A 14,398-nucleotide genomic window follows, 5' to 3' on the forward strand; every position below is an offset into this window, starting at 1 on the left:
AGCAAGAGAAAATTTAGGAAAAAGGGAAAGGTTGAGTTTGAAATGCCTGCAGGACATCCAATTTGAGGTGTTCAGGAGTCAGCAGGTGATGCTCGACTGGATCTCAGAGGAGAGGTTAGGGTTGGATATATGGTTCTGGGAATTATCTGCATAAATATGATAATTGAACCCTTGGCAACAGATGACATAACACAGTAGCTAGTGTAGAAGCAGAAGAACATAGAGCCCAAGACAGAGCTTTGGACGACACCCAAGGTATAACCTGAATGTAGATTCAACACAGGAGACTGAGAAAGAGTGCTCAGTCAGGTAGGAGAGCTAGGAGAGAACAGCATTTGGAAAACCTAGAAAAGAGAACAGATCCAGAAGAAGAGGATTATCCACAATGTCAAAGGCCACAGAAAGGTTAAAGGAAAGTTCAGGATTAAGGAAAGGCCATTAGTTTTGACAATTAGGAGAGCATTGCCAGGATTTAGAAGGTGGCCTCCAGGTCCTGAAGGTAGGTAGGTCTCTACCCTGGGTTCCAGTGGGGAAACTAACCCTAAGTCAATTTCATGCAATAGCTGGAGGAAGTAACTGTAAGATGCTAAATGAAGTCTTCTCGTGGGTAAAGGAAAATTAACAATAGACATTTCTTGGGTGGCTAGCTAGCGATGTTAGAGGTTAATTAGGAGGCTGTAGACCTGGTAGGGACTCTAGAAGTAATCTAATTCTAGCCCTACCTTTTACAGTTGAAGGTAAGAGACAGAAGGCAAGACAGAGTACAAGAGAGGTGAAGTAGATTGTCCATAATCACATGAAGATGTAGCAGGTAGATTTCTGGGCTTGTAATCTAGAGAAACATGGCTTAGAATCTTGCCTCAGACATTTACCAACTATGAACCTAAGCCAAGTCATTTAACCACTGTGAGTCTCATGTCTCTTTCTCGGTAAAATGAGGGTAATAATAGCAAGAAAAAGATGAGGATTTTGTGAGCATCGAGTAAGTATGTAAGTATACAGAGTAGTGGTAGTGTTAAGTGACAGTGCTGGGATTTAAACCCAAGCCCTCTTTCTTCCTAGACTGTATTTTTGGAGCATTGAAGATTTCCACTCTTTCAGGGTTTTGCTGGGCATTTCTTGCACAGCTCTATACTCATGAGGCTAACCTTGCTGCAAATACACACTTCTTTGAAGAAGGTAAAGCTGTCCTATCCTAGATGTTATGATTTTACCTCTCCCTGTCCTGCTTTGTCCCAGACACCCCTAGTTCCTACTAATTATTTGGCTGGCAAATATACCCTTAAAGCATGTTTGATGAAAAGGAATTTACTGTTTTTAAGTTTTCCTGCAGATAGAAAAGCAGTGGGCCATTACTTTATCATGCTTGCCTTGCTGTTTTGAAATAAAAAAAACAACTTTGATTATAAAGTTTAGATTTACCCTTATTCTGTTAATTTATGTGGATGTGCCATTTTATTTTTATATCCTCAGCTGGGTACTTAAATTCCAAAATAAAAGTAATGTGTAAAGATTAAGAGTGTATGTTTAAGCTTGTTCTAACAAGTGGCTCTAAAGGACCAAATCTGGTTCTCTAGTTAAATGGTTTAGAAAGGAAATTGTTTGGGGTGCTGGTCTTGGGGAGCCAAAGTCAGTGTCTCATAATGGCATGACAGTGAAATCTGACCCCAGCCCTAAACATACTCTTTCATTTCCTGCTTTTTTCTCCTCTCATTCTGGCTTCTTTGCCTTGTTCTTGTTGCCTTTTTCTGTCTAATAGAGCCACCAGATCTCCTCCTGGAACATAGTAAGTATACTTGTTGGCTGACTGACTTCTTTGTTTTTAATTTTCCAAAGATTTATTAAACATTAGTCTTTTAAGTACATTTGATGCTATGTCTAGTGTATTTAGCTAATTCATTGATCTCTCCTTTTTTTCACCTATTTGCAGTTAATTTTTTTACATTTTTATTTTAAGTTTTGAGTTCCAAATTCCACCCCTCTTTTCTCTCCCCTCCCTGATGCTTGTGATGATAAGTAATCAGATATAGATTATATATGTGCAATTATATAAAACATTTCCATATTAGTCATTTTGTAAAAGAATATTTGAATAAAAAATGAAAAGAAAGAAAGTGAAAAATAGCATGCTTCTGTCTATATTCAAACAATATCAGTTCTTCCTCTGGAGGCACAAAGTATGCTTCATCATTAGTCCTTTGGGATTGCTTTGGATCATTGTATTGCTCAGAATAACTAAGTCATTCACAGTTCTTCATCAAATATCTGTTACTATGTGCAATGTTCTACTGGTTCTGTTCACTTCAATATGCATCAGTTCATGTAAGTCTTCCAGATTTTTCTGAAATCATCCTGCTTGTTATTTCTTATAGCACAATAATATTCCCATTCAATTATATACCACAGCTTGTTTCAACATTCCCTGATTGATGGACATCCCTTCAATTTCCAATTCTTGTCCACAAGATCTAACATGGACATAGATCTAACATGGATATTGCTGGATCAAAGGGTATGCACAGTTTTACAACCCTTTCAGCATAGTTCCAAACTGCTCTCCAGAGTGGTTGGAGCAGTTCACAACTCTACCAAGAGTGCATTAGTGTCCCAGTTTTCCCATACCCCTCTAACATTCAACAATTATATTTTTTGTCATGTTAGATAATCTGATACGTCTGAGCTGGTACCTCTGAGTTGTTTTAATTTGCATTTCTCTCATCAATAGTGATTTATAGCATTTTTTTCTTTTTTGTCATTTTTTTCATATGACAAGAGATAGCTTTGATTTCTTTGTCTGAAAACTGTCTGTTCATATCTTTTGACTAGAAATAAGTGTCACAATTTTTCCCCATTTTTCTGCTTTCCTTATAATTTTAGTCACATTGGTTTTGTTTGTGCAAAACTTTTAAATTTTCTATAATCAAAATTATCTATTTTACATTTTGTAATGCTGTCTACATCTTCTTTCCTCCTAAATTCTGCCCTTATCTATAAATCTGACAAATAAATTATTCCATGCTCTCTTAATTTGCTTATGATGTCACCCTTTATATTGAAATCATATACCCATTTTGACCTTATCTTGGTAAAAGGTGTGAGATGTTGGTCTATACCTAGTTTCTGCCGTATTGTTTTCCAGTTTTCCCAGTAGTTTTTGTCAAATAATGATCTTTTGTTCCAAAAGCTTGGATCTTTGCTTGTATCATATTCTAAATTACTATGGTCATTTACTATAATGTAATGTGTACCTAAAATATTCCACTGATTCACTGATTTCTTAGCCAGTAACAAATTGTTTTTATAATTATCTCTTTATAATACAGTTTGAGTTCTACTACAGCTGAACCACTTTCTTTGGCTCCCCCCCTTGATTCCCTTAACTGTCAATTCTTCCAGATGAATTTTGCTATTGTTTTTTGTAGCTCTATAAAATAATTTTTGACAATTTGATTGGCATGGCACTGAATAAGTAAATTAATTTAGGAAGAATTGTTATTTTAATTATATTGACTTGACCTACCCACAAGCAATTAATATTTTTCAATTTTTGTGACATATATTTTATAGTTGTATTCATATAGTTCCTGGGTTTGTCTTGGCTGGTAGACTCCCAAGTGTTTTATAGTGTGTACAGTTATTTTTAATGGGATTTCTCTTTCTAGCTTTTGCTGCTGGACTTTATTGGTAATATATAGAAATGCTGATGATTTATATGGGTTTATTTTGTATCCTGCAACTTTGCTAAAATTGTTAATCATTTCAAGTAGTTTTGTAGCTGATCTAGGATTTTCTAAGCATAATCATATGATCTTCAAAGAGTGATCGTTTTATGACTTTCAGGTCTGTTTTCTATGTCAGTTGTTTTTCCAAATGAGAAATTTCACATTTTCTTCTTTTTTTTCTTACTTTTTAAAAAATTTTGTTGTCTTGTATCTTGATGTGTCATAGAGTCATTAGTTTCCACTTGCTTAATTCTAATTTTTAAGAAATTATTTTCTTCAGTGAACTTTTGTACTTCCTTTTCCATTTGGCCAATCTATTTTTTTAGGGAATTATTTTCCTCAGTAAATTTTTGTATATCTTTTCACATGCTATTGACTCTTTTTTCATGATTCTCTTGCATGACTGTCATTTCTTTTCTAATTTTTTTTTCTACTACTCTAATTTGCTTTTTAAAATCCTTTTTTTTTTTTTAAGGTGGCAGCTAGGGGATGCAGTAGATAGAGCACAGGCCCTGGAGTCAGGACGACTTGAATTCCAATTCCACTTCAGACATATAACACTTACCAGCTGTGTGACTCTGTCACTTAACTCCAATTGCCTTGCTCTCCCCCCAAAAAAATCCTTTTTAATCTCTTCCAGGAATTCTTTTTAGACCTGAGAGCAAATTACAATTTTTGGGGGGGCTTTACATGTAGCCATTTTGACACTATTGTCCTCTTTTAAGTATATACTTGACCCTCCCTGTCGCCATAGTAACTTTCCACGTCAAGCTCATATTTGTTTTCTGCTTATTTTTCTGCCTTTTTTGTGAGTTGGTGTTTTTATGTGAGAGTTGGATTGCAGTCCTGCACTGGTCCACGTTTTTCTGTGAGTTGGACTCGGGTCCAAGCTTTTCGTGCTGGTACTCAGGATCTTCATGCTGTCTTTAGGGCTTAGCTTCTTGCCTCACTGGGAGGTTGGTTGCCCTTTTGACTTGTACTGGTTGTGGAGCTTCCCCATGGGCCTCCCCCTGGGTGTGGGATTTAGCTGCTGGCCTGCTGCAGAGGAGGGGACTTGCTGCTGGGTTGCTATGGTAACTAAGACTTTCTGGTGTCTGGCCCCAGAGGAGGGGTGTTGTTGGTTTTCTCCAGGGACGGGGCCCTGCTTCTGGGTTCCTGTGGAAACAGATTCTCTCTGTTGGCAGGCTCCAGGGATGGGGTCTTGCTAATGGGCAGCACCAGGGTGGGGCTTCACTACTGGTCAGCAATGGGGTCAGGTCCTTGGGGGTAGTTTGTTCTGGGGGTGGGGCCTTGCTGAACTGCACCAACTGCTCGCTTGCCAGGGGGCTGCTGGCTTGCCGAAGAGTAGGACATCTATGTTGCACTGCCCTAGACTTGTGGCCTGCTGTGAAGCTGACTGCTGCTGCTCTTCCGACCTTGCTCCACTCCCACCCCCAGGAGACAGACTTTTCCTGCCAGGCTAGTAAGCTGCTTCCCTGCTTGTAGGGCAATTCTCAGTCAGTTTTCTAGTTGTTTGGAGAGAAATTTGGGAAGGCTTCAAGAGAGCTCTTTTCTCATTTTGCCCTTTTGGCACGGGAAGTGCTGACTGACTTTTTTGCTAGCACTTATCAGCATGCTATTTATTATGGTCTGTTAATGAGATATCTTCTTTGTGAACTGGAAAAACTACAAAAATGTCAATTTTTCTGTAAACATTAAACTCAAAAGTGTCCACAGTACCCCCTCATCTTTTTACTTTTAAAATTCCCAAACTAGGTTCAGGAGAATGTGGTTTTGTTTTGTTTTTCAGTATAATAACTAACTGTCCTTGGCAAATATTAAGTGGCTACACGCGTTCTATTCCTTTCAGTTCTTAGTAGAGGGAACTAATCACATGGTCACATTTGCTACAGTTTGGAAATTTTCCAGATATTGTACTTGACTCCTAGTAACCCTAATATTACCCAAACACCATCCTTCTCATCTCATTTGTGAACCAGAGAAATCATTTTTTTCTCACTGAAAGGAAACTTGTCATAGTACCCTAATTGTATATTCTAATCTATGCTTAATTAAAGTATTATCTATGAGCTGACTTCATGTGTTTTCTTGCCTTTTAACTTAATAGTCCTTTATTTAGTTTGTGATTGTGCAGGTGAGGATAGTAAACATTTCTGAGAGTCTAAATTAGGAGTTCGTAATCTGGGATCTGCATTTTTTCAATTTTAATAACTACATTTCAATATATTTGGATTTCTTTTAATCCTAGTAAACTTCATACATTTAAAAACAGCATTCTGTGGAGTCTATAGGTTTTACTAAACTCCGTAAAGGGTTTATGACAAAGGGTCTAAATCAATGCATCTAAAGAGGTAAAGTCCCTAATCCAGGATTTTTCTCTCATATTTTTCCTGGAAAGAATTCCTTACTTATTTACACGTTATTCTCCTTGCTATAGAAGGGTTGATGAACTCATTTTGTTAGGCAATGGTAGAAATGAGTTCAGAGACAATGCTTCAGCCCTTCTTTTAACATTTCTCTGTTTCAGCCTCAAATTAAAGTCCTAAATGAATAGCCATCTTGAAGTTTCATGCCATTGAGCATGCACACACAAAAAAGAAAAATCATTTGGTTCAGTCTAAGTCATCCACACTTAATATATGGGAAAAAAATTCTGTGGGTATTTCATTAACTGTAGGCAGGTAGTATCAAGTTTAGCACAGAGCATCATAGCTCTAGAGCAGGCCTTCACAACATGTGGCCTGCTGAAGAATTTCAGGTGGCCCTCAAGAAATGTAAAGGAAAACATCCTCTGCATTTTTTGCAGGCCATAGGTTCTACAGGCCTGCTCTAGAGCCAGATGGGACACTAGAGTTCATCTAGTCCTGTACTTAATTTTATAATTGAGGAAAGGCAGCAGTGGAAAGAGGCATTGGGCCTGGAGTCAGGAAGACTCATCTTCTTTAATTCAAACCCAGCCTCAGATATTTACTAGCTGTGTGATTTTGGGCAAGTCCTCAGTTTCCTCAGTTTCCTCATCAGCAAGATGAATTGGAGAAGGAAATGGGAAACCCCTCCAGCATCTTTGCCAGGAAAACCCCAAATGGGGTCATGAAGAGTTGGGCATGGGTGAAATGACTGAATAATAATGTTGTTCTATATCAGGCCTGCAAAAAATTTGGTCTGCAGGCCACTTGAAGACTGTGCAAGGATTTTGAGTGGCCTGCAAAAAATGTAGAGGATGTGAGTTCAGCTCAGATCATGCTCAGGCCCCAACACTGTACTGAGAAAGAGTTAATAGGGTTCACTGGCCCTTTCAAAAGAAATGATTAAGAGACTTAATGATCTTGAGCAGGCTTGCATAACATGCCGTACTCTGGTGAGCCCAAGTGGCCCACAGACTGTATGTTGTACAGGTCTGTTCTATGTACTATCTGTCCTTTAGCATGGTAAAGTGAGCAAAACATTTATTCTTGAGTCAGAGGTGCTGGCTTCACATCCTACATCTGACACTTCATACCCATTTAACCTTGAGCAATCCATTAACCTCCCTGGGCCCAATTTCTTCAATTATGTTTTGTTGTTCCGTCATTTTAGTCATGTCCAATATTTTGTGACCCTGTTTGTAGTTTTTTTGGCAGAGATACTGGAGTGGTTTGCCATTTTCTTCTGCAGCTCATTTTACAGATAAGGAAGTTGAGGCAAACAGGGTAAGTGATTTGTCCAAGGTCACACAGCCAGTAAGTGCCTGAGGCCAGATTTGAACTTACCTCTTGCTGAATCCAGGTCCAGCACTCTATCCACTACACTACCTAGGTGCCCAGAAGCCACCATACCATACTAATTTGTGCCTTTTTGCCCCTTATCCAACTCAAGGCCCATTAACAATATCATGTATCATATTTATAAGATTAATACATTAAAAGTATCTGTGGATCTCTCCAAAAACAGTAACACATCACTGTTTCTCAAAGGGTCAGTTTGGTGAAATGTGAGAAATGGTGTCATCACAGCCTTTTCTCAGAGATTTCCAGGGCAGAGAAACCCACTACCTCCTGAGGCATAGGATCATAGACTTAGAACTCGGAAAATCCTCGGAAGCCATCTAGTCCATGCCCCTCGTCTTTTAGATGAGGAAACTGAGTCAAGGTGAAATGACCCCAGTTTCTCTTAGGTGACCCCACTCTGCTCTCAGGTGAAAACCCTTCACTGTTCCTTATTTTTCATCTTTCCCTTTCTGCCATTACCTCTTCTCACCTTTAATAAACATTATATTTTATATAATTATTTGACCCTTCTATCTAGGCTAGATATAGATAAAACTATGATATTTTATTAAGAAAAAAAACCATGAAAATGAGAAATACTATTTTTTTCAATCCTCAACAGCTTGGGAATTTTAATGTACTTTATTTTTTTGGTACTGTTGAGGAGACACTTGGGAATTATAATAACCTTTCTGGCCCTATCCCTCCATGTCATATGATTTAAGCAAGTCTATTTAATTTATCTGTAGATGCAGTTTGACCCCACATGCTTGGGACCAGTGTTTAAGAGAGGCCTTATAAGGAGATCTATATTAATATTTCAGCATTGAGTCGCTCTTGCTGCTGGCTCTATTATGAACTTGGCTCTCCAGGGACAAAGTTGCCAGCATTAGCCTCAGTTTAACAGTAAATAGATTTTTTGTGTCATACCCTAATCATCCAGTAATTGGCTCTCATCATTGGCAACAGTTTTTTGCCTGCTTGAATGTCATCTACTTGTAGGCCATGTACAAAAGATGCAGTGAATAAATAGATACTTACATCTTGGATTCTCTGATTCTTCATAGCTCTTGGCAAATGGTAATTGTTTCTCATCTGTTCCTTCCCTTTGGACTGAGTTCCCAATTTTTTTTTTCCTAGACTCGTGTTCATACATGTCATTCCTAAAACAATAGAGCTCCTGGCCATAATTCAGGATTTAGATACTTGGGCTTTTATGAAGCTCTATGGGTCTGATCCTCCCTTAGGCCATCACTGCCTGCATTCTAATTATGCCAGGTGGAAAAAGAAAAGGAGATAGTCCTTCTTATCCATTCCCTGAAACCTCTCAGCATCATTACTTTCTACTTCCTTTTCCCTTCTGGTCAGAGAAGAAGTACTTCTGTTCCTCACCAAAGGTTATCTCTACTTAAAATATTGATCTCATCCCTTTCTGTATTTTGTGGAGTCTTACTCTAGCAGTCATATTCTCTCTCTCTCTCTCTCTTTTTCTCTCTCTCTCCTTACATGTCTCCCTCTTTCCTTCTACTTACAAGAATACTCTTGTCACCCCAATCCTGAGAAATCTTTCCTTTATCCCATAATTTTCATCTATTTACTCACTTTCACCTCTGAACTTTTTGAAAAAAAAGTTGTTTATACATAATACCTTTGCCTAGGTCTCCTCAACTTTTTGTAATATGGCTTCCATCCCGGCCATTCTACTGAGTGTTCTTTCAAAGTCTCTAATAAACTCTTAATCACTTCATTGAATAGATCTTGTCAGTTCACATATTCCATGAGGTCTCCATGGCTTCTGACACTGCTGATCACCCCTTGCTACTGGACATTCTTTTTTTTTTCCCCTGGGCCTACAAAGATACCCACATTCTTATGATATTTTTTCTAACTCTTTAGCCATTCCCCTCTGATATCCTTGGTTGGCTCTTGATAATCCTCATACTTCATACTGTAGGTGTAGATGTAGACTAGGGTCTGCCCCTGGACCTCTTCTCTTCTTTTTCTCTACTCTCTCCTTGTGGGATGTCATTCACTTCAGAGGTCACTTTTATGAAGATGACTCCCCCAGTCATTATCTCCAGCCCTGGTATCTCTTTGGACCTTTTGATTTGGTTGTCCATCTGCCTTCAAGGTGTTTGTACCTACGGGTCTCACTTGTATTTACCCCTAACTGACTTTATTAGATTTTTTTCACTTCCTTCCCCACCCTAAACCTTCAAGAGCTAGAAGGGACCTCCGAAGCCATATTTTCCAACCTATACATACCTTAATCAGAATCCTGTTGATACCATCCCTAAACCTGTGTTTGAAGATTCCACTGAAGAAACCCCACTACCTATCACCCATTGCACTTTTAGTGCAGGACTTCCTGACTCCAGCTCCAGTGCTCCACCTACTGAGGCACCTAATTGCCTCCTTTATTTAGATTAGCTCTGCATGATTTGTATGTGTTTTTTTAAAATCCACTTTCAGAAAGTGAACAGAATACATTAGATTCAATGCAACCCAGCTGAACTCTTTCAACATTTGCCTACAAACAATCGAAAAATAATATCTCAAATCAAATTTTGGTGTAGCAGAGACAACAAAATTTCAGGACAAGACATTTTTCTGGCCTAAGAAAATTTAGGAGGTCGGCAAAATAAGTTTGTGACACAGGGGTGCAGCAGGTTCCAGAGCTCTCAGCTCAGAGACAGTAAGCGTCTTGGACAACTGGTCAGAAAAGATTACAGAGGACTGTTTGCTAGCACTGCATATAACTGTCATTGATTGGCAACTCTATTACCCATATGTGGTTCTGGGTCACAGTTCCATGGCAGAGAGGAGTGCTAGAGGTCGATCACAAAGGAGGAAGGGTGCTGGTTGCATTTCCAAGGCAAAGAGGCACACTACGCTTACATCTGCAGGGGAAGCAGGGAGCCTTCTTGGGTAAAGACCAGAGCACAGACCAGGAGAGCAGTAATCATACCTTTGATTGGGTCACACCACCTTGGAAGCACTAAAAACGTGCAGACCCCCAGAACTACCTCTGAAAACAGCAGCATGAAAAAGCCTGAAGCCTGGGACAGGGTCTTCCCACCCCCAGGTGAGCAGAGCCAACCTTTAACGTAAAGTTCAAAGTCAAGAAATAAGCTGGAAAAATGGAGGCAATGACAAAAAAAAAAAGTAGCTGACCATAAAAAACTACTATGGCGGCAGGGATGGCAAAGACATAAACTTAGAAGACAATAATGTTTTTTAAAAAAGCTTCTGAAAGTGTCAAAGGAGCATGCTAATTGGACGTATGCCCAACAGGAATTCTTAGAGGAGTTAAAGAAAGAGATAGTAGTGATAGAGGAAAAATTGGGAAAAGAAGGGAGAGTGATGCAAAAAAAAAAAAAAGAAAAGATAATTAATACCTTGGTTAAAAAAAATAAAAAAAACAGGTACAAAAATATTCAAGAAAATAACACCTGAAAGAAACAGAATGGCCTAATGGTAAAGGAGGCACAGAATTTCACTGAAGAAAAGAACTCCTTAAAAAGTAGAATAGGCCAAATAAACAAAGTTAAAGCAATGAAGAAAAAATATGAAATATCTTATTGAAAAAACAGCTGAACTAAAAATAGATCGTAGAGAGATAATTTAAGAATTATTGGACTATTTGAAAGCCATGATCAAAGAAAGACCCTAGACATCATATCTGAAGAAATTATCAAGAAAATTGCATTAACTTAGATCTGTAAGGTAAAATGGCAATTGAAACAATCCACTGATCATCTCCTGAAAGAGATCCCAAAATGAAAATTCTCAGGAATATTATAGCCAAATTCCAGAGCTCCAAGGTTAAAGAAAAAATACTTCAAGCAGCCAGAAAGAAACAATTCCAAATATTGCAGAGCCACAATTAAGATCACACCAAATTTAGCATTTACCACATTAAATGAAATTGCACATGAATAAGTAATTCTATTTAAAGAAATATAAGTACATAAAGTCTCAATTTTGTATATTTTTAAAAAATAACTTAAAAATAGGTATTACTAATAATCTATCTTCTTCCAAGAAATTCATTTTACCTTATATTATCTCCATTATGTCATAATGGAATTTTTTTGTCATTAAGTCAAAAATATTCTCAATATTAAAAGTACTGAAAACAGATTATAAAATTATTATTATAATTTCTATAATCCCTTGCTCTTGCTCCCTGGCTAGCCATAAATTGGTTGAGATCAGGGACAATGTTATTTTTATATCCCTAATAATACCTGACAGAGAACCTTACACATATTGCAGAAATGATATTCGAATTTCATGCTGTGATGCTGCTTATTTACAAAAAACAAAAACATCCACATTTTGTAAAACGACACGTGAATAATTTTCTAATTCCATATTCATTCAAATAAATTTAATAGTTTATTATACTTTTATAACAACATAAATCTTATACACACACACACACACACACATATATATATAATATAGTAATATAAAATTATGTAATCACTGTAACACATTCACTGTCATGGAATCACAGACTTAAAGATGGAGACTTTCAAAATCATCTATTCAAATCCCTTTATTTCATATTTGAAGTCAGAAGCCCAGGGAAATTCAGGAATTTGCCCAAGGTCACACAAGTAATAAGTGCCAGAGCCAGGCTATGAACCAGGGTCTTCTAACTTTAAGTCCAATGATCTTTGTAATATATACCATGTGGCCTCCTAAAGGTTAAGTGGTGGCAGGTGGCCCTCCATCTTTAAACCTTCCTATAGGCATGTTTAGATAACTAGGATGAGAGGTAGGGAAAAGATGTAGGGTTGTCACCATGCTCCCAGTGGCAAGCACCAATGTGGTATTGGCCATTGAGTATCATTTCAGGATCTCTTCTCCATCCCTGAGAGAGGAATATGTATAATGCACAGAAGTATGGGAGGCCTAGTATTTTAGTAAAAGGGAAGACTGGATGGGTTTGAGAAGTAGTGGTAACCCAAGTGTCCTGCTCCAATGTCCATAATAAATAATATCAATTCCCATCCTAACTGCTTCAATTTGGGGCTGGTGGGAAACATCTTAATACTGCTGGCATAAGCACTCACCCCTACTTCTAAAGGAAGGTCTCTTTCCTTTTTTTCTGGGCCCACCCTTTGACTTAGTAACCAAGGCCTCTTCTGAGAGCAGTGGGGATAAATGTTCCATGTTAATCTCACTTTTGTTGACACTGATTTGTACTTTGTTCTTGTTGGAAAAGGGAGTGAACTTATGAGGAATTGGACTCAAAAACATCTAATGACTTTGGCCATTACTTCATGCTCCATGATGCCCCTCCCTTCAGAATCTCTCACATCACTCCCCCTTGGGGGTACATTACAGTTTAGAAAATTCGGCATTTTACAAGTTCTTAACTTGGAGTTCTTGAGTTTTTAAAGAATATTTTGATAACTATATTTCAATATAATTAGCTTCTCTTTTAATCCTATGTATTTTATTTAATATTAAAAAAAAATTTTTTTTGATAAGGGTCCAGATACAGAGATGGGGAATCTGTATCCTCCAGGCCACATGTGACCCTTTTAGGTCCTTGGGTGTGGCCTTTTGACTGAGTCCAGATTTTACAAAACAAATCCTTTTATTAAAGGGATTTGTTCTGTGAAGTTTGGATTCAGTCACACTTAAGGACCTAAAAGGTCACATGTGGCCTCAAGGCTACAGACTCACCACCCCTGGTCCAGAGGCTTTAGCAGACTTCCAAAGTGTTCCATCTCACAAAAACATGAATAACCTGTGGCCTAGATGCCTAATATGTGTTTGTTGAATTTAAATATACTTAAAATTTTTCCTGGTTTGTAGACTTACTGTTTCTAGTTTTTAAAAAATGTAGATTTTCATATAACATTTTGAGGACAAAGAATATTTATAGAATGATTTGAAATTCTTACTTTCAGCATCATACATGTTCCTCTCCTCAGTTCTACATTAATATCAATTCTAAGAACATTCATTTCAAATATTTGACCTTTAAAATTAAAATGACAATAATGAATCCAGTTTGAAAGACTTTTTTTATCATTTTTTTCTTTTATTTTCAAAAGGGTGTTGGATTTTTACCCTCAATAATATTGCTGTCTAAATTATTTAATTTCATTTCTTGCGTTTCAGAGCAATTGAGGAACAAGAAATTCATTCATGTAATAAATCTTTCACATAACTGGAAACCCAGGAACAAAGAATCTCAGAGTTGGAAGGAAACTCAGAGACCATGTAGCTCAATTCTTAACTATTCCAAATGATTTTCCGCAACATCAATTCAACTGGACAAGAATTGTTAGTGTTTACTATACGAAAGGCACTTTGCTAAGCTCTGGGGAATGGAAGGACAAAAGGAAAAAAATTGTCTCTGCCCTTAAGTAGTTTCCATTCCATTAAATGATCATTCCTCCTTTACTTGACATAGTAAGTGGAAATCCACTAGCACGGTGCATTGGAAAAAAAAAAGTTGATCTGGAGTCAAAGGACCTGAGTGTGAATCGAGGCCCAGTTACTTAGAATCTGTGTGACCTTGAGCAAGTCACTTATTTATGAAATAGTTTGGTTTAATGGAGTGCTCTATTTGGAGTCAGGAAGACCTAATTTCAAATTTCAGATACTTCCTAGTTGTATTGCCCTTGAGTAGCTAAGCTTGACTTTAGTTTCTTCATATGTAAAATGGATATAATATTGGCACCTACTCACAGGGTTATCAAAAAGTTAACAAATGTAAAGTGCTTTGCAATTATTAGAGGGCTATAAGAATATTACTGTTAATCTCTCTGACCTTCAGTTTCTCACCTGTAAAATGAGGTGGTTGGGAAGACCAGTCACAATGGCAGAATGGCAGGAAGAAATACACCCAGGTTCTCCCACAGCTACTCAGTAATGGACATAAGAAAGACACTAAACTGAGTA

At 37.6% G+C, this 14,398-nt stretch overlaps 1 protein-coding gene across 8 annotated transcripts in view; it reads left to right on the top strand.

The window, feature by feature from the left end:
- The window catches only part of PLSCR4 (phospholipid scramblase 4), a 140,967-nt gene that overhangs the window by 90,155 nt on the left and 36,414 nt on the right, over positions 1-14,398 (top strand). The window contains exons 2-3 of one of the 8 annotated variants that reach the window (XM_020980940.2): positions 1,063-1,179; positions 1,760-1,786. The exons of 3 other annotated variants lie outside the window; for them this stretch is intronic. The gene's annotated coding sequence lies outside the window, so the exon portion shown is untranslated. Of the gene's footprint in view, positions 1-1,062; positions 1,180-1,759; positions 1,787-7,386; positions 7,412-14,398 lie in introns of those variants that run through there. 4 more of the 8 variants (XM_078147235.1, XM_020980942.2, XM_078147236.1 and 1 more) reach the window with 4 other exon arrangements.

This window comes from Phascolarctos cinereus, unplaced genomic scaffold, assembly GCF_003287225.1.
Source record: "Phascolarctos cinereus isolate Bilbo 61053 unplaced genomic scaffold, phaCin_HiC Scaffold_7;HRSCAF=346, whole genome shotgun sequence".
Lineage (NCBI taxonomy): Eukaryota > Metazoa > Chordata > Mammalia > Diprotodontia > Phascolarctidae > Phascolarctos > Phascolarctos cinereus.